This window comes from Rhinopithecus roxellana, chromosome 20, assembly GCF_007565055.1.
Source record: "Rhinopithecus roxellana isolate Shanxi Qingling chromosome 20, ASM756505v1, whole genome shotgun sequence".
NCBI classification, from domain to species: Eukaryota; Metazoa; Chordata; class Mammalia; order Primates; family Cercopithecidae; genus Rhinopithecus; species Rhinopithecus roxellana.
Genome location: NC_044568.1, coordinates 60,011,957 through 60,036,264, shown reverse-complemented (window position 1 = coordinate 60,036,264; position 24,308 = coordinate 60,011,957). Strand labels below are relative to the sequence as shown.

Sequence of the window (24,308 nt, the reverse complement as noted above, 5' to 3'; positions counted from 1 at the left end):
TTTTTGCCCTTCGTGGGGTATAGGCGATCAGAAATACTGATCCATGTGCATGCAGATAAAATGACTTCTGCAAAACAGACTAAAATCTTTCTCTCTTTCCTTGTCTTTCTCACTTGTATAAACCCAGTCTGTTTTAAACCAAATCATAGTAGCAATGCATCTCATCACTCCAGAAAAGCAAGCTTAGGCTACCTGGAAGATTTTCCCTTGGAAGTTTAGTGTATATTTGATTAACAAGAATTCCCTAAATCAGACTCTAGGTGCTATATAATCCAAAAACTTTTCAGCCTGTTGCTCATTCCATCGCTTGCTGGCAATAATACCTTGTTAGCCCATTACCCTTGTTTTGAACTGCTGCATCTCCTGGTGGGATTTTGTATCTTGTCTGCCATATCAAAACACAACCCCCTGAAGAGGTTCCGATTTTATTTTATTTTTCTTCACGCCTACCCCCTTTTTTGGAAGTTTCCAGCCTCAATTTGTACGGAAATGACAAGGTGCATATTTGATCAATTTTCATTCCCACCATTGCATTACAACCTCTAACTTAAGTGGGTAACCCTAAGGCAGATCAAAGAAACAGATTGCATGATAAAGGGAAATAGAACCAAAGAACCTACATATTTAGCATCCTTACTCCCACCTTTTATGAGATTGAGAGTGGACTTATGTTTCCTTTTTTACACTGTTGTATACTTTTTTTTTAAAGCCATCATTATATATTTAAGTCTATTATGGGCAACCAATCTTTGGAAGCTGAAAACTGAATTTAAAGAATGCTATCTTGGAAAATTGCATAAGTCTGTGCAATTTTTTATTCTGCCAAGTGTTATTCTGCTTGTTTAACTAGATTGTACAAAATAACGTTATTGCTTAATATTAAACTACAAAGTTTAGACTTGGAGGGAAATGGGCTTTTTAGAAGCATACAATTTTAAATGTATTCTGTTCTTCAAATAAATAGTGTTTAAACATTGAATGTGTTTTGTGAACAACATTCTGCTTTGCAAACTTCAACTACACATGCTTGGAATTAAGTTTTAGCTCTTTTCGTTGCTCAATAATAAAGCCTGAATTCTGATCAATAGAAAATGTGTTTGAGTGTTAATTACAGTTATTCAAACTATGTTGGTTTATATTCAACTTGGCAGAGTTTGAGGGGAATTACCCTGGATTTAATCAAACTGGTGATTCGGATACACTCAGAACAATTTTACCTGGCAATGAAGAGGTATGGTCTGACTAGAGGAGGGAAACTTTTTAAAAATTGTAGCTGCATTGGCCAGATACAGGGGCTTGTGCCTGTAATCACAGTACTTTGGGAAGCCGAGGTAGGCGAATCACTTGAGCTCAAGTGTTCAAAGACCAGCCTGGGCAACATGGCGAAACCCTGTCTTTACACAAAGCACCAAAATCGGCCAGGTGTGGTAAGGCACGCCTGTGATCCCAGCTACTCAGGAGGCTGAGGTGGGAGCGTTTCTTGAACTTGGGAGGCTGAGGTACAATGAGCTCAGGTTGTGCCACTACATTCCAGCCTGGATGACAGAGCAAGACCTTGTCTCAAAACAACAAAACATGTAGCTGCAATTGTATCTGGTGAAACTCGGCCAACTCCCTACTTCCAACATAACCATAGTCTTCCTAAAGATAATGACCATAATGAAATGGGTGGACACTGGTAAGTAAGCGCATTCTCCTCACATTTCCGGTACATGCTAGATGTTATGTAATTCTCATTTATCTTGGGAACCCCCCTGAGAATTCAACCCTGAGAATTACGCTCTAGAATCATTTCATATTACAGAAGCAAAAAAAAAAAAAAAAAAAAAAAAAAAAAAAAAAAAAGATAAGTTGCCCTAAGTCACATGCCAGGAAATAGTGGAACTGTCATTGGAACTTAGTAAGTTGATTCAGATCCTATATACTTAGTAACCATGGGGAGCAATAAATGGTAAAGCCCATTCAGAAAGGCAATGGGAGTAGATTCTAATCCAGTGTCTCAGTTTCCTTAGGTGAAGTAACAATTTGGACTAACAGCTGACCTTGAGAAGTATTCAGTCTAAGGTCACTGCACAGAAGGCGTTTTTCCTTCCCCCTCTACAAGGGCCCAGATAAAGACAAAGACAACCAGTGTTATTAAGCATGGTGGTTCAAGCCCCTATTCCCAACACATCAGAGACTGAGGCGGGAAGATCACTTGAGGCCAGGAGTTCAAAACCGGCCTGACCAGCCAAGACATGGTCTCTACAAAAAAATTTTAAAACTAGCCAGGTGTGGTGGCACATGACTTTAGTCCCAGCTACTTGGGAACCTGAGGCAAGGGGATTGCTTGAGCCCAGGAGTTCGAGGCTGCAAGGAGCCATGATTGTACTGCTTGACTCCAGCCTGGGCGACAGACAGAGACCCTATCTATTTAAAATCAAACAAACAAAAACATTTGAAGACGGATCCATTAAATAAAGCAATCCTTCCCAAAGTGCCCCAACAAGACCAAGAGAGTAAGTTAATTCAAAAGGAATAGATGGTTAGTGACATCAAGATAAGGGTTAGCAAATATCAAGATCAGTTAGCAAGACTTAAGCGCAGATTATGGGAAACAGCAAAACTGGGAGGAATGGATTAACAGATTACCTGGTTTGCTTCTGGGTCTAACTCATGACCCTGACTTTGTTACTTAGCCAAAAAACCAGCTGAAACCCACACCCCCAAGATTCCCTAACCTAGACTTCTCTTTGGTCTGTTTTGCCTGTTGGGTACTGCCTAGCAAACAACTGGTCTTCAGGCAGGAATGATAAATCATTTTTAATTCTCAGGCCAACTTTTTTTTTTTTTTTTTTTTTTGAGGCAGTGTCTTGCTTTGTCACCCAGGCTGCAGTGCAATGGCACAAACATGGCTCATTGCAGCCTCAACCTCCTAGGCTCAAAGTAGCAGGGACGACAGGCATGTGCCATCATGCCCAGCTAATTTTTACTTTAGAGACAGGGGTCTTGCCATGTTGCCTAGGCTGGTCTAGAACTCCTGGGCTCGGGCAATCTTCCTGCTTCAGCCTCCCAAAGCTCTGGGATTGCAGGCGTAAGCCAATGTTTCCAGCCTCAGGCCAACTCTTATGTCTCCAATAAAAGCTGTCTGGACTGCAGGGTATAGAAGCATCCTGAAGCCTCCTGGAAAGAATGACATAAGCAATTAGCAATGTCTCCCCCAAAAGGTCATGGTCAGAGGATGTGAACATTGTATCAAGTAAGCGTCAGGTGATACAACTTTCTAATATAACTGACATCTTTGGGAAGGTAGGCATTTCCCGTCTTCCCAAAGATGTCAGTTACATTCGAAGCCCAAACAGTCTAGGCTCCCCAAACCTTACCAGGAAGCTGATTCTAATCTTCGGAGCAGTGTTTCTCAAACTTTTAAATGCTTGTAGATCACCTGAAGCCCTTGTTACACCACAGATCCCATGGGGCTGGGCTGATTCCAACAAGCTCCCAGTGGACACCAAGTCTAGACCACAGACCACAGCGTGAGTAGCAAAGTTCTTAAGTTTTAGCTACTTGCCCAGACACCATCTCTGATTAATTGTAGCAGTTCTGCTGCTTGCTAGCACCAAAGTCAAGGGTAAGGATTTACAGTCCTTCTGAGTAAATAACAATACAGAGCAGTTTTCTACTTACCAAAGATGCTTCCATCCACATCATTAAGTGAGATAAGAAAAATCAGTAAGTTAAAGGAAACACTTATAACAGACTCAGGCTTAATATTTTGAAGGAGAACTGGCTTATTGCAAGGCTCAATGGCTTCTCTTTCCCAGCATTACAGTGCAGCATTTCTTATCTAAAAATAAAGTTGTATTACTGGAGGCCTAGAATTTAAGGCTTCAGTGCACTGTGGTTGCACCCGTAAATAGCCACTGCACTCTAGGCTGGGCAACATAGTGAGGCCCCATCTCAGAAGATAGTAACAAAATAAATAAATAGCAATATAAAGTATTTTCTTCTCTCAGATTAGCAAGAACTTCCATAACATCACCAAAAAAGCACATCTCACAAATAGAAACCCAAAAAATTTAGTGTTTGGGGCATGCAATAAATAACATCAAATTTTAGCAAACTCAGTATCTTCTTTAATCTGATGCAAGAAATTCAAAGGGTATCTACTAATGGTAATAGGTAATATGCAGAGACAGAGGAAGCCAGTCATAGCACCCAAGACAGCAAGACTACCTGAGGGGGTCTGCGAAGACAATATTAGCACCTCTAATTACACATGGCATTAAGCAGGTTAACTACTATCTCATTTTTTCTAAACTGACATCTACAAAATGGAAACTAGTTTAAATAAAATTCTACTAATGAACTATAAATTGAACATACAGTAGTCAAAAACATGTGCACATATGCCAGCAATCAAAGCTGACACTTCTGTCAGTGTGGGTGGTTCAGGGAGGTATCCACAGCCCACTCAGAGCCAATCAGATTATTTTCCAGTGGTTGTCACCTGGAAACTGGGAGCAATGAAATACTTTCCCTTGGACTTGTTCAATTAGGACCAAGTAAATGCAGGGCTTCTGGCAGAATTCTCTTTCTAGATGAGTGCAATGTGCAGAATGAAGCAAAACAAAGATAAGCAGTGATGAGAAAGAAGGGTGCAAGGATGAAAGGAGAGGGAGGGGAAAGAGAACAACAGGAAGAAAATGTGTGTGTTCAGATAGTTCTTAGCTCATCATTTCAATCCCCTAAGGCCCTGGTTCTATTTCTGTACATTCTGTGAGCTGTCCCACAATTCCTCCAAACCACAGAATACAATTTCTCCTTTTCACTTGCGCTAGTTTGAGTTGGCATATCAGCCAGGATAGGCTAGGTTATGATGCAGTAACAATCTCAAAACCTCAGTGGCTTCAAACAGCAAAGTTTGCTGCTGTCTCTCATTTTCATATTCATTGTGCATTAAAAGGGGCCTCTTTCTCTGCATTGTGCTCACTCTAGAAACCAGCAGATGGAGAAGCAGCAATATAGAATGCTGTCATTCTCTACAGCAGAGAGACACAGCAGCCATTAAATGATCTGATAACAGAAATAGTAAACATTTCCACTCTGAGGGATACCTGCAAGTGCAATTCAGCCATGTGCCCAGGAGGCAGAGAGCTCGAATATTTGGTGGTGATCAGCATGTCTCCCACAGTTGGGTTTCTGTCACTTGCAATCAAAATGATTCTGATTAACACAAGCTATGAAGAGAAATGAGACTAGAAAGACCTGTATTCCAATTTAAAGAGAAAGTGGGTTCAGGGAGGTAAGTAGATAGCAGTAGAAAACCATCTCATAATTGGTAAATGGAAGCTGACTTCAAAGCTTCAAAAGCTGGAAGACAGCTTAACTGTTTAACTCTATAAACTGGGATTATTACATGCAACTCCAAAGGCAGGTTCTTAGGCACTTGTGATAGCTTTCTAGAAGTGGGACATGCATTTTTAAGTTGGGAGATGGTATGCGCAAATTTTATCTTATTAAAAGCCAATTAATTATTCTGGTCATCCAATATATTTCAATATATTTAATCTACCCAAGTAGAGTGACCATAGATCACATTCCAATTTGCCAGTGGAGAGAGCTGATGAATGACAATTGTTCAAAAATTGATAGCACGCTTTTTCACTCTGAAAGTTTCCCAGTTTGGGTAATAAATTACACTGTCATCCAAACTATAACTCAGGCTTTGTTTCAGAGGTTTGATGATCTTGCCTATACACCTACATTTTTAAATGCACCTTCCATTCCTTTCATAGAGGAGCCCTACACTTGAGACAAACTATGCTTCTCATGGGAACCTAAATGCACCATTAATTTACACCAGCAGCACTCTGATCATATTTCTCTTTACTCTGTCTAGAACTCTTTCTCCTCATTTTGTTTCTGGTGACTTTCTTCTCTTTATTTAATATTCAACACAATGGCGACCTTTTCTGCCCTCCTGAAAAGACATATTTCTTCCCTCTGTGCATTACCTTATGTAACTCACACACTTACTGCATTTGCCTAACAATGGACAAGTATTATATTATCCTCCCCTACTTCAGACCTTTCAATGGCTTTCCAAATTTCTCAAAAACAAAACTTTAACATGGCCTGGAAAGGCTGTAAAGGTCTTGCCCTTCATTCCTCTCCATTCTCTCTTCCCTTCACTTTTGTATTGCCACCCTTTGTGGGCAACCAATCTCCTCCTGTCACAAATATTTGCATAGAAACTCTTCCATCATCTAGTTAAACCTTGCTCATTCTTCAAACATCAGTTAGTCAAGACTTCAGGGAAACTTTCTCTGAACTCCCTTAATAGCGCTTAAGAATGTGCTTGGCTGCAAGTAAATAAGATACGACTAACAGTGGATTAAGCAAATAGGAATTTTTATTATTACGTAGCAAGAAGTCTGAAAGTGAGCGATTGCAGCATTCTTTGTTTCAGAAAAGCAATAAGGCAAGGTTTGATGTTTCCGCTGTTCTGTTGGCCTTTTCTGATAGTCGTAAGTTGTCTGCTGCAACTCCAGACATCACATTCACATTCAATAAAGACAGATAGAATAGCGTCACCAGACTGGTTTGCCCCTCTTATGACCAACATCCTCCAGCAGACTGCAATTTGTTTTGTTGGTCAGAACTCTGCTATATGGAGGCCCTAACCCCATGAAAGGCTAGAAAAGGAAATATTGTTGTGTATTTTGTCACCCCAAACAAAATTAGGGTTAATAAGAAATAATAGAAAGTTTTTAAGTAACAGGCCCTGCCAGAATCAAATCCCCTTGTAGATTCGCATAGCACCAATACCTCCTGCCTGTTTCAGTTTTTCAGATGTGATTTTACATTGGTATTTCTCTTCTTAGACTATAAACTGAGAGCTCAGAACTAGAAAAATTGTTTTTTGATTATGTTTCCAGAGAAATATGACATTTGCTAGAGGCTCAATATGTAAGTGTTGGTTGAATAAATGAGTTAATGCACTACCGTATTTCCTCTTTTTAAGGGTTAAGTACAAGTTCTATTCTCTGTGCCCCAGGATCCAAGCATGATGTTAAGTCTCATTAATCAATGAATTAAATAATTTGATCAAATTATTTTATCAGAGAACGCAAAACTTTAAAAGAAACTTTTCTGTTTTCACTCGAAACAAATCTATTATTTACCTCCATACCTACCATACTTGGCATTCTTCTGAAGTTTCGCTTTTTTATTAGAAACAACAAGAACAAAAAACTGCATCAAAACTGTACCCAGAGGAGCCAAAAGCTAGTGGCTAACAAATGCAGGACTCAACAGCCAACAGCTAAACTGAGATGGGAAGATTAAAGCCTCTGTAAAGTGAGAGCTTTCTGGCCTCTACTCCCTGGACTGAAGGAAATAAACCAGAACATCTTCATGAAGGCGATTTTACACATTACTGCCTCTAACTTGGTATCATTTGGCTACTCTGTTCAGATTAAAAAAAAAAAAAAAAATCAATGAAGTACTTGGATGAGAGTTCAACAGAACACTCAACAGAATCTTTTTAAAGCTTCAATTTCCAAAATTGTTATAAACAAAAGCAGTTGCTCCTATCACAGTAATTGGACTCTGAACAAGCTGTGGCACACATTGAGGAAGCAATTCATTGGGTTGAAGAACCAAACCAGGGATCTCAAATACATGGCACCTGGGCCCCTGTCTTTGTGTTTGTGCTGCAGTAACAGAATAGCAGACACTGTGTAAATAATAAAGAGCAGAAATTTATCAGTTCACATTTCTGGAGGCTGGGAAGTTCAAGATCAAGGAGGTGGTATTTGGAAAGAGTCTTATTGTTTCATCATCCCGTGGAGGGAAGGCAGAAGAACAAGAAAGGACATGAGAGACAGCAGGGAGCTGAACTCACCCTTTTATAATAGCATTAATCCCTCTCATGAGGGCAGAGCTCTCATGGCCTAGTCACCTCTTAAAGGTCCCCCACCTTCCATACTGGTACAATGGACACCAAATTTCAACAAGTGCTTTAGAGGGAACTAACAATCAAATTGTAGCAGCCCCAATTTCCCCCTCAGTTGTCCACAGCAGACATCCTGAATTCATCATACAGTCCTTGTCAGGGGTGGAATTCCAGCAGCCAGCACTTGGTCATCAGGATTGGCATAGGAGAACACATTCATAACCCCTTGGGGTTATACATTCCCTGAAAGTCTTTCCCACGAATTCAAGGTCACCAGTTCCCTAACTCTGACACACCATGGATGCTCATTAAAAGGATGAGATGAGGCCGGGTGTGGTGGCTCACGCCGGTAATCCCAGCACTTTGGGAGGCCGAGATGGGAGGATCATGAGGTCAGGAGATTGAGACCATCTTGGCTAACATGGTGAAACCCCATCTCTACTGAAAACACAAAAAAATTAGCCGGGCATGGTGGTGGGCGCCTGTAGTCCCAGCTACTCGAGAGGCTGAGGTGGGAGAATGGCAAGAACCTGGCAGGTGGAGCTTGCAAGTGAGCCGAGATCACGCCCCTGTGCTCCAGCCTGGGCGACAGAGTGAGACTCTCTCAAAAAACAAAACAAAGAAAAGAAAAGGATGAGATGGTTTAGGAATTACAACAAACCTTCCCTATCTATTCGTTGTGGTTCCTCTCTAAGCTTCTCACATGTTCATCCTCAGTTTGGCAGAGTTTGGTACACCTAGAAAAAAGGCCGGACACCCTAACCCTGGCATTCAAGGCTGTCCACAATCTGGTCTTAGACTATCCCTCTAGCCTCATTTCTCACCGCAGTCTTTCACTCATGCTGTGTGTTGTGGGTTTAATAGAGACTCCCAAAATTCATTTCCATCCAGAACCTCCAAATATAATAATCTTATTTGGAAATAGGGTTTTTTTGTTTTTTTTTTTAAGAGGCAAGGTCTCTGCCATCCAGGCTGGAGGGTAGTGGCACAATCACAGCTCACCGCAGCCTCAACTTCCAGGGCTCAGCTAATTATTAAAATTTTTATATAGACAAGAACTCATTATGATGCCTCAAACTCTTGAGCTTAAGGGATCCTCCCATCTCAACCTCCCAAAGTGCTGGGATGACAGGCATGAACCACCACACCCAGCCAGAATTAGGGTCTTCGCAGACTGCATTAGTTTGCTAGGACTTTCATAATAATGTAACACAGACTGGGTGGTTTAAACAGAAATATACTTTACCACAGTTCTGGAGGCCTAAGTCCAAGATCAAAAAGTGTCAGCAGGATTGGTTCCTTCTAAAAGGCTCTCTTCTCAGCTTATAGATGGCCATCTTCTGGTGTCTTGTCTTTTCTATGTGTGTCTGTGTCCTAATCTCCTCTTCTTACAAGGGCATGAGTTATATTGGGTTAGGGTCTAACCCTATGAACTCATTTCACCCTAAATACTTCTTTCAAGGCCCTATCTCCAAAATACAATCATGGATCACTTTAACTACAGGATTATATTGAGAAATGTGGCATTAGGCAATGGTTTTGTTGTGCAAACATCAGAGTGTCCTTCACAAAGCTAAGTGGTATGGCCTACTACACACCTAGGCCACGTGGTGTGGCATAGTGCTTCTAAGCTATAAACCTGTACAGTGTGTTACTGTACTAAATCCTGCAGGCAATTTTAACACAATGCTAAATATTTGTGTATCTAAACATAACTAAATGTAGGAAAGGTACAGTAAAAATATATTATAATCTTATGCAGCCACAGTTGTATATGCGGTCCATCATTGATTGAAATGTCATTATGAAGCCCATGACTGTACACATTTTGAGGTACAGGGATCAGGACTTCAACATAGGAATTTGAGGGGCTATGACATAAATATGTATTAACATTAGATCATACTGGATTAGGATGGACTAAGTCCAATGATTGATGTTCTTATAAGAAAAGGAGAAGAGACTCAGATATACATATGGAGAAGAAAGACAAGTGACGATAGAGCAGAGGCTAGGGTGATGTAGCACCAAGCCAAGGCACCTCAAGGATCGCCAGCGACCACCAGAAGCCAGGAGAGAGGCATGGAATAGATTCTCCCTCAGAGTCTCCATAAGGAGCTAGCACTGCCAACACCTTCATTTTGGACTTCTGGGCTCCACAATGAGAATTTTTTTTTTTTTTTTTTGGTTGAGACGGAGTCTCACTGTGCCACCAGGCTGGAATGTAATGGCACGATCTCGACTCACTGCAGCCTCCGCCTCCTGGGTTTAAGCCATTCTCCTGCCTCAGCCTCCTGAGTAGCTGGTATTACAGGCACCCGCCACCAAACCCAGCTAATTTTTGTATTTTCAGTGGAGATCGGGTTTCACCATGTTGGCCAGGATGGTCTCGATCTCTTGACCTCATGATCTGTCCGCCTTGGCCTCCCAAAGTGCTGGGATTACAAGCATGAGCCAACACACCTGGCTATTGTCTGTTATTTTTAAGCCACCCTGTGTGTGGTCATTTGTTACAACAGCCCCAGGAAACTAATACATTGGTTTCAGTTCTGGCAACATCACTTTCAACAGTCACCATTTATGTAGCACCTGAAATGTGCCCGAAACTGGTCCTCTTAGGATGGAGGAAAAATTATGTGCTGCAGTAGACAATCAAAGGAAAGTTGAAAAGGGAAGGAACAAAAGAACATCTAATAAGTCTTATGAAATTTTATGCCCCAGTAGAACTAAATAACAAATAGCTAGTATCTGACAAAGAATATTCACTTATAAGCCTTTCTTATTCAAAGTTGGTCCATAGATTTCAGGTAGAATTCCTCTGAAATGTCAAGAAAGATTATGGAAGCAAGGCAGAGAGAAAACATAAAAAGCCTTTAAGGATTTCTGTTATTGTTTAGGTTAATGCTAGCTGACGAATCCTCACAATTTGGTAGATACTAGCTCCCGTTATAAATCATTATCGCAAAGCTTCCCATTTATTAAGGATGTCTCTGGTGCTGAAGTAGGATTTGACACTCCAGCTGGCAGCCAGGAGATTTGGTACTGTCCTCAATGCACAAAATTCCACTAAAAGGTCCAGACTCAGTGTCTAAATATATCACTCGGAGTGATAGCCAAAGGGCAAACTCAACCCAACAAAGTTGGTGAGTTGCAGGAGTTCAACATCAGTGTTTAGCTCCAGGAGAATTTAAATTTTTATTATTATTTTTGAGACAGAATCTCACCTGTCATCCAGACTGGAGTGCAATGGTATGATCTTGGCTCACTGCAACCTCCACCTCCCAGATTAAAGCAATTCTCCTGTCTCAGCCTCCTGAGTAGCTGGAATTACATACAGCACACCACACCCAGCTAATTATTTATATTTTTGTGTTTTTAGTCAAGATGGGGTTTCACCATGTTGGCCAAACTGGTCTTGAACTCCTGACCTTGGGATCTGCCCACCTTGGCCTTCCAAAGTGTTCAGATTTCAGGCGTGAGCCACTACACCCGGCCTAAAGCTTTAATTCTTGTTAAAATAACACTGGGATGGGTTAGATCCAGGGACTCAAGCTCCACCCTCATCCCAAATGCAAGAGGAATAAAACACTTGCTTAACACACATTTGGGATAATATGCAAAACATGAATAAGGTTTTAAATTAGATAATGATATTGGGTCATAATTGATAATGATGCTGTGTTTATGTAAAACCTTTTAGGAAATGCACACTGAGTTATACAGAGGCAACAGAACATCATGTCTGCAACTTTCCCTTAAATAGTTCAGAAAGAAAAAATAATTACATCTATAGAGAAAATGATATTGCAACATGGCAAGATATCAATTGGAAAATCTGGGCGAAGGTCATTTTTTGTATTATTCTTGCAACTTTTCTGTATGCTTGAAATTTCAAAACAATCACCCAAATGAAAATTTTAAAACAAACAAGCAAACCAACCTCATTCAATCTGTCTAGCACTGAGTTTCCTAATCTTGGCACTGTTGACATTTACGATCTGTGGATTATCAGGAGCTGGAGTGGGTTGGGGCCGTCCTGTGCACTGTATGAAGTTTAACAACCTCCCTGGCCTCTGCCCACTGGATGCCAGTAGCACATCCCAATTGTGACAACCAAAAAGAGCTGCAGATACTGCCCAATGTCATCTAGGTATAGCAAAAATCACCCAGCCAAGGACTACGGCTCTAGCACTGTATTTCCTAACAAGACTAATGGGGGAAAGATCCATAGTAGTAGGGGATGTTGTGGGAGAAGTGAGCTCATCCTATCTTGATCATACATACACTTCCATTCCTGCAATTCCTTCAACAACTATTTTACTGAGCTAACTATGAGTTTGAGTCCAACCCCATGCTAGATTTTGAAGGTGCAGATGAGCAGAAGTCAGAGAGGACTTCTGTCCTCACAAAGTTTCTATCTAGATAGGTAAAATACATAATAAAATAAATACCATTTCTGACAATATGACAAAATGTCAACAAAACGTTGACATGGTCAAGGGACATAATAAATTGACAGGATGAAAATGACTAAAGAAAAAACAGGGAGATGAGAGAGAAAGTGACTAGGGGAGCAACGTTAGACTGGATAGCCAACATCCTAACGGAGTCCTCTCTCCACTGAAAGAAATACTGAGAAAGGTTGATTTTATAAATCCCCAGGTCAAAAGCCCAAGAAAAGAAGAGACACAAAGAGAAGTGACTTACCCCTAAATCACCCAGCAAGCCAGGGACAGGGCAGGGACTTCAATTGTTTCCTGTCTCCCAAACCAGAGCCTGGAACATATCAGCCAAGTTCAATGTCAGGAAATGTCAAGGGACTTGGAGTCAGAAGATCTAGACTCGGCACTTACAACCTGATTTCACGTAAGAATAAGGTGTTGGGCCCTCACTTCCTCATCTATCAGTGGGAATTAAACCATCACTCACAGAACTGTGAAATAAGATTTGAAGTCAGGGGCAGTGGCTCACCCCTGTAATCCCAGCACTTAAGGGAGTTGGGGGCGGGTGGATTGCTTGATCTGAGAAGTTTGAGACCAACCTGGGCAATATAGCCAGACCCTGCTCTCTACAAAAAAAATTACAAAAGTTAGCCAGGCATGGTGGCACAGGCCTGTGGTCTCAGCTACTCAAAAGGCTGAGGTGGGAGAATGGCTAGAGCCCAGGAAGTCAAGGCTGCAGTGAGCTGTGATCATGCCACTGCACACCAGCCTGAGTGACAGAGTGAGACCCTATCTCAAATAAAATAAAGTCAAGATTTGAAAATACAATTTATGAACAAAGATTCTAGACATGGCATCTTTAAAAAAGTGTTTCCTATAAAACATATCTTGCTATAGAAAATTATGAGTAGAAAAAAACATGTTAGGAACTACCCTTCACCTGTCTTTTCACTTATCCAATTAACATTTATTGAGAGCCTATATCCAGTAGTGCCTAAATAATTCTGCCATCGCCCATAAAAGTTGCAGAGATTACAAACTGTACTAAAAATTTATGTCCTACTTTATTTTACTTATAAAATAAGCACTTTTTATCATCAATTTTATAATGTGCTTTCCATGGTTCCATAATATTCCAATATACAAATCCATTTAGCATATGCATGATTGCCATGTTTTGAATCCATTTATGGTTAAAGTTTTGTTTAAACATTCTAAATACAAACGTTGAGTTGGCTTTCAATAGCGGAGGTCGAGAGAAAAAAAAAAAAAATTACGCCAGGTGCGATGGCTCATACCTACAATCCCACACTCTGGAGGCCAAGGTGAGAAGATCACTTAACCACTTAAAGCCAAGAGTTCAAGACCAGCCTGGGCAACATAACAAGACCCTGGGTCTACAAAAAATAAGCCAGATGTGGTGGCCCATGTCTGTAGTCTTAGCTACTCAAGAGGCTGAGGCAGGAGGATCACTTGAGCCCAGGGAATTGAGAATGTAGTGAGCCATGATTCCACCTCTACACTCCACCCTGGGCTACAGAACAAGACCCTATCAAAAAAATTTTTTTTCACTCTTTAAATAAGTAAAAATGTTTTCCATTTTTCTAATTTTGCATATCATGCTGTAATAAATCTTTATAATAAGTTTTTAAAGGAACATCTGTGTGATTTTTGTGTGTGGTTGACTTTTCAACTTTAGATTTTTCTCACGTTAGACTTCCAGAAGTGAAATTAGAGTATCAAAGAATACTCACTGAAAGAATATTTACAGTAGACTCTTTGTTCCATGGTGCGAAACTGCTTTCCAAAAGGCTTGTGCAACTTCAACTGGGAATTCACTAAACACAGACATACACGACGATGGAGATCAGCATTAAATGTTACCAATAATAGGCTGGGCGTGGTGGCTCACACCTGTAATCTCAGCACTTTGGGAGGCCAAGGTGGGCGGATCACGAGGTCAAGAGATGGAGACCAGCCTGGCCAACATGGGAACATAGAGAAACCCCATCTCTACTAAAAATACAAAAATTAGCGGGGCGTGGTGGTGCATACCTGTAATCCCAGCCACTCGGGAGGCTTGGGCAAGAGAATGGTTTGAACCCGGGAAGAGAAGGTTACAAGGAGCCGAGATGGTGCTACTGCATGCACTCCAGCCTGGCAATAGAACGCCCCGAGACTCCGTCTCAAAAAAAAAAAAAAGTTATCAATTATAAACCATTTTTTTTTTTTTTTTTTTTGGCGACAGTCTTGCTCTGTGGCTGGAGTGCAGTGGCCTGATCTTGGCTTACTGAAACCTCTGCCTCCCGGGTTCAAGCGATTCTCGTGCGTCAGCCTCCCGAAGTATACTTTTAAATGAAGTAGGGAGTACAATAAAGGAGTTTTAAAAGGTCTCAAAACGAGCCATCAAGGATAGACTCCAAGGGCGGCTAGAGTCCTCAGCCTGGAGGAAGGGTACCTTTACAGCAACCCCTTCTCAAACTTGTTTATGTGCTTGGACATTTCAATGGCCCGGGTAGGCAGCGTGTCCGGGCCCGAGGGCTGGAATGTCGCCCTGGGGAGTGGCTGCAGGACGTGATCCCCGGGGGACAGCTCAAGGCAGGCCAGGGAAGGACGCGCTGGGCAACGGGCGCGGAGACTAATGGGTAGGACCGCGGCAAGGCGCTGGCTCCTAGTCGCGGCATCCGGCTGCTGAGGGCCCTGCTGCTGCTTGGGGCGTTTGAGGCGGCCAAGTACCTTCGGCGGCCCTGGCAGGGCGGTGCCTGGGGTGGGCGCTGGGCCTCCTAGGCCTGCAGCCATGCTTGGCGCTGTCCTCTCGGTCCAGGTGCTGAAGTGTTGGCCGCGAGCGGGCCTGCTGCAGTGCCAGCTTCCCCGGGCTGCTGCGGGTGGACTTGGATAACAGAGGGCTGCTGGAGCGGGGCGCCACTTTTTCACCTGGGTAAGGCATTGTCCAGCAGCACGTGCTCAGCCTCCTGTAGAGGAAAGGGAAGCGGCCTGGCTTCCACCTTCTCCTGAGCACCCAGGTGAGGAGTAAACCAAGGAAACAGACTGCCCCCTCTTAGCCTCATACTCCCCAGTGCAGCCGATGGCAGGAACTCAGTGACAACTGATGGAATGACCATCTTGCCTCCCTCTCTGTAATGGGGAAAATAGCCAGAGACACCGAGCCAGCTTTTTGCGAGGAATCAAGACAACTCAGGTGTTAACTTGGTTTCTGCATCTGTAAATTGCTGGGAATAGTTAAGAACATCTAGAGGCCAGGCACAGTGACTCCCGCCTATAATCGCAGCTCTTAGGGAGGACAAGGCGGAAGGATCACTTGAGGTCAGGAGGTGGAGGCTGCATTGAACCGAGATCTCACCACTGCACTCCAGCCTGGGTGACAGAGCAAGACCCCATCTCAAAAATAAACAAAAACATGTGGAAAGTGGAATATTCCTGTTTCATTAAAGTTTTTGTGACCATTTCGTGACATACTGTAGGTAGAAGGGCATTACCAAGTTTTTTGCTCATAGAAGGTGCTTAGAAAATTAAAATTACCACCAGCTGCAAACTCATTTCTAACACTGGAGATAAAAAACGCCTTCATCTTTTTAGAAGCACTCGCTCAAAAATGAAGTATCAGGTGGCTCTGAGAAGAGGTGATAAATTTCCTGAGTACTCCAAGCACTCGGGAACAATGGGAAGAAAATTAAAATGTGAAGAAAACGAAAATGACAGTAATTTTCCAAGGTGTAGATTTAGTCAGAATGAGCAACCTAAATCAGCCCTATAGCTTCCCTTCAAAAAGTGAACACTGTTAGTATTTGTCTTTTAAGCATGGTATCATTTGAAGGAAAATAAAAGGCAAGGTACCATTTAACCTTTTAACAGTATGATTTGCACTTACAAAAACTTATAGTATGACACGCATTGATTTTTTAGAAGAATTTTAAGTCACACTGTGTGACAACTCAAGTTTATCTGGTGATTTTCTTTGAATATTCACATACTTTTAAACCTCACAATAACCATATGATGTAGGTTTTTACTCTCTCATTTTAGTGATGACGAAATTAAGGATCAAAGAGATTTGAGCTTGGTAATTTGCTTAACACTGCACAGGTTTGAAGCTTCAGAGCCAGGATTGGAGTCGAGATCTGCCTAAGTCCAGCGACAGTGCTCTTTCGGTTGTGTTTTACCTATTAAAACTAACTATATTACCTAATTAATCTATTAGCATTAGTAACACAAAGCTGTCATTTATGTGGATATGTCTAGAGAGCAGATTCTCAAAGACAAAACATCTCCCCAAAAATCAAGTACCAAGAAAGAGTAACTTGCAAAACAGGTTAACTTCCTTATAGCTGTACCTTACAGAACTTTCACAGTAATCAAAAACTGGTCAAATGAAAAGCATAAATTATTTTGTCCACATACAAATATTAAGTTTCCAGCATATTAGGCACTATTCCAGATTTTTAAACATGCAGCCATTAACAAACATGCTCAATTGAAAGGAACTGCATTGGATCACCTGAGGTCAGGAGTGCGAGACCAGCCTGGCCAACATGCAGAAACCCTGTCTCTACTACAAACACAAAACTTATCCGGGTGCAGTGGTGGGCGCCTGTAATCCCAGCTACTTGGGAGGATGAGGCAAGAGAATCGCTTGAACCTGGGGAGGCAGAGATTGCAGTAAGCCAAGATTGCGCTCCATTGCACTCCAGCCTGGGCAATACAGCGAGACTCCGTAAAAACAAACAAACAAAAACCCTGCATTAAATGGTTAAGAGGCATTACCTCTGGGTGAAGTTTTTTCTTTTATACTTTCTTTTTTTTTTGAGACAGAGTCTCGCTCTGTCGCCCAGGCTGGAGTGCAGTGGCGCCATCTCAGCTCACTGCAAGCTCCGCCTCCCGGGTTCACGCCATTCTCCTGCCTCAGCCTCCCGAGTAGCTGGGACTACAGGCGCCCGCCACCTTGCCCGGCTAGTTTTTTGTATTTTAGTAGAGACGGGGTTTCACTGTGTTAGCCAGGATGGTCTCCATCTCCGGACCTCGTGATCCGCCCGTCTCGGCCTCCCAAAGTGCTGGGATTACAGGCTTTAGCCACCGCGCCCGGCCTCTTTTATACTTTCTACAAGGAGTTTTTGTTTGTTTGTTTGTTTTTGGTGGGGAGCAGAGCTAGCTCAAGTGTTATTTTGGACCAAAAAAAAGCGCAATTGACTTGTTTTGTAGCTGGAGGCATGGGCAAGGGGGGTCCCCAGATAGTTAACTCCCCTGCAGGTGGGCTGAGGACTAGAGCTGAGCCTCAGGTGGGTCTCCCGCTCCCGTGCTCCCCTCTGCACAGCAGCCTCCCTTCAGGGCTCTGGGGCAGCCGCAGGGGGCGCAGGCTGGGAGGGACTATTGCAGCTGTTAACTTGGGCAGGACGTCAGGACCCGGACACCAGCTTCCAATCACTGGTCTCAATCTTCTTCACAACCACGGCCCTGGTGGAGCTGGAGCTCGCACCAGAGCCGAAGCTGGAACTCAGGCAGTAGCTTGTGAGGCCCCCTTAGGACGAGCTCAGACCACCTGCATAGCCACTGGTGGTCTTCGAATGGATACTCATGTTCTGCATCCCAGACTCCAGCCGGCTCTCCTCGCCCTCCAGCAGCTTCCTGTAGGTGGCGATCTCGATGTCCAGGGCCAGCTTCACGTTCATCAGTCCCTGATACTCACGCAGCTGCCGCGACCTGTCCTGCTTGGCCTGCTGCAGAGCAGCCTCCAGCTTGGACAGTGTGGCATTGGCATCTTTAACGGCCAGCTCCCCACGCTTCCCGGCACCTGCGATGGCAGCCTCTAGGGAAGCCTGCGGGCCTTTGAGGCCCTCAGTCTCAGCCTGGAGCCGGCTGATGTTCTGGTTCATCTCAGAGATCTCAGTCTTTGAACGTCAGGTCAGGTCATCCCCGTGCTGCCCAGCCAGCACCTGCAGCTCCTCAACTTGATCTGCTACATGCTCTCAGCCTTAGCCCGGATGCGGTTGGCGATCTCCTCGTAGTGCGCCTTGATGTCAGTGATGATGCTGTCCGTGTCCAGAGCACGGCTGTTGTCCATGGACAGCACCACAGACTTGTACAAGATCTGGGACTGCAGCTCCCGGATCTCTTCATACAGCTGCCTGAGAAAGTTGATCTCCTCAGTCAGCCCTTCCAGGTGAGACTCCAGCTCCACCTTGTTCATGTAAGCTTCATCCATATCCTTTTTGATGAGGACAAATTCATTCTCCATCTCTGTACACTTATTGATCTCATCCTCATACTTGTTCTTCAAAGTCCTCCTCCAGCCCTGGCATGTTGCCAGGCTCTGCCTCCAACTTCAGCTTCTCCTGGGCCAGAGTCTCTAGCTGCCGCCTAAGATTATTGATGTAACTCCCGAACATGTTTGTCCATGTTGCTCCGAGCCATCTGCTCCTGCTGCAGGAGGCTCCACTTGGTCTCCAGCATCTTGTTCTGCTGCTCCAAGAACTGTACCTTGTCTATGAAGGAGGCAAACTTGTTGAGGGTCTTGATCTGCTCCTTCTCCTGGGTGTGCACGGCCTGGATGATGGGGTCTACCTCCAGGTTAAGGGGGCTCAGCAGGCTCTGGTTGACCTTGATGGTGTTGATGCCTCCCATTCCACTGGCCCCACCATAGCCTCCACCCCGGCCACCCCAGAAGCTGCTGCTGCCCACTTGCGAGAAGCTAGAGAAGCTGATGCGGTCACTGGGCCCACTTGTGTAGGAAAGGCTACTGAGTGAAGGCCAAGGGGCCAGAGGTGGACACCTTGCAGGACTTCCGGGTCACCCTGATGGACATAGTGGATGCAGCAGGGGAGGTAGGTGGGCTGAACCAACCAGAGATTCCAGGAGGAGCTGAGAAACTGCTTCTTGGTCTGTAATTTTTAAATCAAAAACCACGTTTTATATATGTAACTGGATGTCAGTGTGCCAACTTAATACTCTGGTGCTTGTTAGACACATCCTACTGATTTGAGAGCTTAGTATTTCAGTAATGCAGTATTTCCATTAACTTTCAGCCTACCTTATTAAAAAGATTTAAGAGCTAGAATGCATCCTTCACAAATCCAAAGAAAGGGGGTTGAGGACAGAAAAAACAAGTTGCATTAAGTGGAGGACTCAACTTTTGCAATTGCCAGTAAAATGGATCTGTTACCCAGAGACCAGCTTGTATCCCAAATTACAATACGGGGAAATGGATTATGACTGGATACTCCATCTCAGAACAGTAGAAGAAAAAGTCATCTTCACATGTTGGGGAATTCTCACCGGAAGCAGAACAACTTCAATACTTTCTCCTTTGTTTTTTCAGATATTTTCTACCATGTTACTTTTGCCTAACAATTCATACACCAAAGACTAAGAGCTCAGTCAAGAGATTTAAGAATATATGGAATGAAAATTTAAAAATTCAAAAACTCTTTTCCTGAACCCAAAAATTACTATAGAGAAGAAACCGGCTCTATTCACAGGCATCTTCAAAGAAGGACATTCTTGGCAAACATTGCCCTTCAACCTCAGAGGGAGGAAACTCCCTGTTATGTTTAATGTACATTCCTCCTGCTTTGAAGCCTCCCTTTCCTTGGCCCCTTTTGAAGGTGTCTGTTCCTTTAGGGATTTTAAAATATGCAGTGTTTATATTATTTCAGCTTCTTAAAAGCCTCATTTGCTGAGAAAGTGTGTGTATCTTAAAATGCATGAATTCTGTATAGTGCCAGAAATGCAGAAAATGTAGGAAGTTAAGTTCTTTTTCCAGAGGAAGAGTCAAAACTGATGGTCAAGAATGATATGTTAGCTATAAGCCCAATGATAGCAAAGATTGTGCTGGAGTCATAAATGTCTCTTTACAAATGTCAAGGGGCCTAGGCAGACATTTTATAAGCTCCATGGATATTTAATCAAGCATGCCTGGCTTTGTTGACCTAGAGCTTTTGGTATTTATTAGCAATTTTCTGTGTTAAGAATTTTTTTAATCAGAGAATTTTATGGTGGTCAAAGGTGAAACAAATAATTAAATAGCAGCTCTGAATAAATGAATAACCACCACCAAACCAGAGAGGGAGGTTATCTTACGTTGACAGCTCTCTAAATAAAAAAGCTGTCATTAGGCGATGAAATTTACTTGCCTGAACAGCCCATAAATAAAAGGTTTCTGTGGCCTACCAGTTGTTGATAGGGACAGAACAATCCCTCAACACCAGATGCAATGCAGCAAAGTAATTAAGGCTCAGAACTCAGACCCGGGTACAAATCAAGGATCCTTTATTTAGTAGTTAACTAGAAGACTGGGACTAGTTAACTTCTCTAGTCGCAGCTTCTTATCCACAGGTGGGAATTGTTGTGGTACTTACCTTTGTGTTATTGGGAGGATTGAATAAGAACCTTCATAGTTGTCTTAGTCAATGCACTCATGTATGTAATGAAGTGAATGCTAACAATTTTGTTTTTGGAGACAGTCTCGCTCCGTCACCCAGGCTGGAGTGCAGTGGTATGATCCTGGCTCACTAACCTCTGCCCACATCCCGGGTTCAAGCAATTCTCTGCCTCAGCCTCCCAAGTAGCTGGGACTACAGGCACCTGCTACCATACCCGGCTTTTAAAAAATTTTTACTAGAGACTGGGTTTCACCTTATTGGTCAGGCTGGTCTCCAATTCCTGGTATCAGGTGATCCACCCGCCTCAGCCTCACAAAGTACTGGGATTACAAGCATGAGCCACTGCACCTGGTCAACTATTTTTGTACTCCTTTGCATCATTTCATATGAGCACATATTCCCAAATGTGAAGACAATGACTCCCCTCCCTTTATCCTCCACTCCAGGCATCTGCTGAATCCTCCAAGTTGAACAGAACAAGGGGAAGATCCCTGCAGATCAGATTGTCAGATCCAGTATCCCATGTGCTGACCTGCCATGACAAAGACTGGCAGGGAGCCTGCTATAGAGCAAAAGAGTAAGAATTGGCCAAGTTGAATTCACATACGGGTTCCATCAATAACTAGGGGCCAGGTGAGATTAGGTAAGTGTCTTGACTTCTCAAACTTAGTACCCCTTCCTGAAAATTGTGTATACTTGTACTAAGTTCAGAGGATTATTGTTGAAAATTAAATGGAATGAGAGACATGGATGTGTCAAATGCAGTCCTCTGCCCAAAGCAGATGTTCAGTTAGCACTGGTCTCCCTTCCTGGCACTGAGTTTTGGGATGACCTATTCCTAGCTCTCCACAACCTGGCCTTTTCTTTTGGCGAGTTCTCAGTATAATCCGACAAGTGGACACATATGCAGAAGGTAGAAATTTTATTCCCACGAACACAGCATGTGTTAATACACAGTAAATAATCAGAGCATGATCAGGGCTTGACATTCTAGAAAAAGGCAGCATGACACAAATGCTTTGGGCATATGTCAACATGAGGGCAGACTAGAAAGGGCCACAGTCACAAATTATGTGGATGGCATTCGTAGTCCCCTTTCTCTCAGCTTCAGTCTCCTTCCCAGAAAAAAAGGAAGTATCTATAGTATTAGGTACTCTTCTCAAAAATAATCCTACCATGCTACTCAGAATTAACCTTTTCTTCTACAACAAGTGGAACGACCGGCACGAGGGGAAAAGCAGAAGGTCCTTGCTCAGCTCCCTTTCTCATCCTCCTCTGATACTTCTTCCCCTGGGATGGAAACAGTCCTGCTATCTCACCTTTAAAGTTAAAAGGACTTTCAGGGTTTACTGAGAATTCCTTAAGAGGAATGAAGAACCTCACTGTATGAAAAAGAACAAACACATCCACGGCATGTATTAAGTACGCTTTACCACTTCATTATATATTTTAAAGTTCTGGGATACATGTGCAGGATGTACAGGTTTATTACAGAGGTAAACGTGTGCCATGGTGGTTTGCTGCACCTGTCAACCAATCACCTAAGGTATTACGCCCCACATGCATTAGCTATTTAACCTGATGCTCCCCTTTGCTCCAAGCCCCGACAGGCCCCAGTGTGTGTTGTTCCCACTCCCTGCCTTCACCAGTTATTTTCTATGTGATCAAATATAAGCTTTAGTGTTGATTTCAAAAAAATGTCGATGGAGATGCACAATCCTTAACCTCAGACTACTGATTGGTGAATAGGGATACGTATGATTATAGGAGCCTGGCACAAAGAAAACTCAGTGTTTGCTTTCTTTTTTATTGAGATGGAGTCTCACTCTGTCACCCAGGTTGGAGTGCAGTGGCTCGATCTCGGCCCACTGCAAGTTCTGCCTCCCTGGTTTAATTGATTCTCCTGCCTCAGCCTCCTGAGTAGCTCGGATTACAGGTGCCCACCATCACACCCAGCTAATTTTTAAAATTTATTAGTAGAGATGGGGGGGTTCACCCTGCTGACCAGGCTGGTCTCTAACTCCTGACCTCAGGTGATCTGCCCGTCTTGGCATCCCAAAATTCTGAGATTACAGCCGTGAGCTAGTGCACCTGGCCTGCTTTCTATTTATATGCCTCAGAAGGACTGTAGGCCCACTGAGGTTACGGATTACTTTTATTTTTTGTATACCCCAGAGATCTCACACACAGCCTAGTATAATACATTAAATATTTGCAAGGTGGGTCAAAACAGCTATCTTAAGACAAGGAAAAAGATTCTCAGCATAATGCCCCCCTCTCAGATGAACAGAGACGATGTATTACCAAGGTGTCATCCAATAGCTAGACGCATGGTCGTATGATGGATGTGGATGTTTTTCCCCACCTCACACATGTATTTAATAATTGTAGAAATCCAAAAGAATCGGCATCTAATTTTGAAGTCGTGAATGAACCTGTGGGTTGGCTTAACTAGACTCAGCCACTGAGCTGCCTCAGCTAACCAAGGAACAGTATGTGATGATTATGGTAACTTCCGTATGTCTTAATCTGACATATTTAGTTTCAATAAGCCATTTGTACCAATGGCTCTGGAGCTTGGAGGAAAACTAAAGGAAAGTGCAAGCGACTCTGAGCAGGGTGTGGGCCTATGCAGCAGAGCTATCCTTGAAGGAGAAGATTAACAAAGCCCTTTCCTTCCAGTATCAGGACAGTCATGAGTGACAGTCCTATCCAAATGGGCCACTAGAGCTAAAAGGCTAGACCCTGCCCTCTTCAGCTCTGAGCTGTAACAGGTTTTCTCCCCACAGGCAGAGGCAAGGAGCTTGCAATGGGGAGTTTTCAGTGAATGAGCACCACTACATAGTTGTTTCTGATCCCTCCCCATCCAGTTGTGAAAACATGAAGCAAAGGAGGCAAAAATGCTGAATCTACAAGAGAAGGGACAGTGCCATCCTTATCAGTACTAGTCCTGGTGGATGCACTGCTTTTCAGCTACACAATGCTACTTGTTTCCCTTCATTTCTTGTTTCCATCCATTCCCCTCTGTTGTGATCTGGAATCCATTCTAAACCTCAGCGTCTTAGGAACCTGATCCTTAAAGACCTGCAAAAGCAGGTTACTTTTGAGGTACTTAGTCACATCATGTACCAATAGAGCCGTTATACACAATGTAGCTTTGCAGAGATCTGCCACTAGCAATTAGGGAGTTAATGCTCTAAAATCGAAGCAAGGAGCCTAGAGTGTTGCTACTTTAAGGAAGACACAAAAGTTGGAGCAGAACTCTATGGGAGCTGCCAAAGACCTGATGGTATGAGATTTCTATCTGAGTAATTAATCTGTCTGCCACGAATGATTCTATACTTTGGCTGAGACATAGTTCTGGTGAGAGTTTTATTCTCTCAGGACATTATAAAGGAGGCAAGATAATGTAAAGGAAAACAAATACCACAGTAAAAATCCAGTTTTGCCTCAAACTAGCTGGGAGAACACAGGTAAGTCATGGAAGGCCTCAGTTTTTCTGACTGCAATTATTATATTGGACTGGATGGTCGC

The 24,308-nt window shown here is 43.1% G+C and overlaps 1 pseudogene; it reads right to left on the bottom strand.

The window, feature by feature from the left end:
* Nucleotides 1-17,671: 17,671 nt before the first annotated feature.
* LOC104676418 lies at nucleotides 17,672-19,198 on the bottom strand (annotated as a pseudogene).
* Between the last annotated feature and the right edge of the window lie 5,110 nt (nucleotides 19,199-24,308).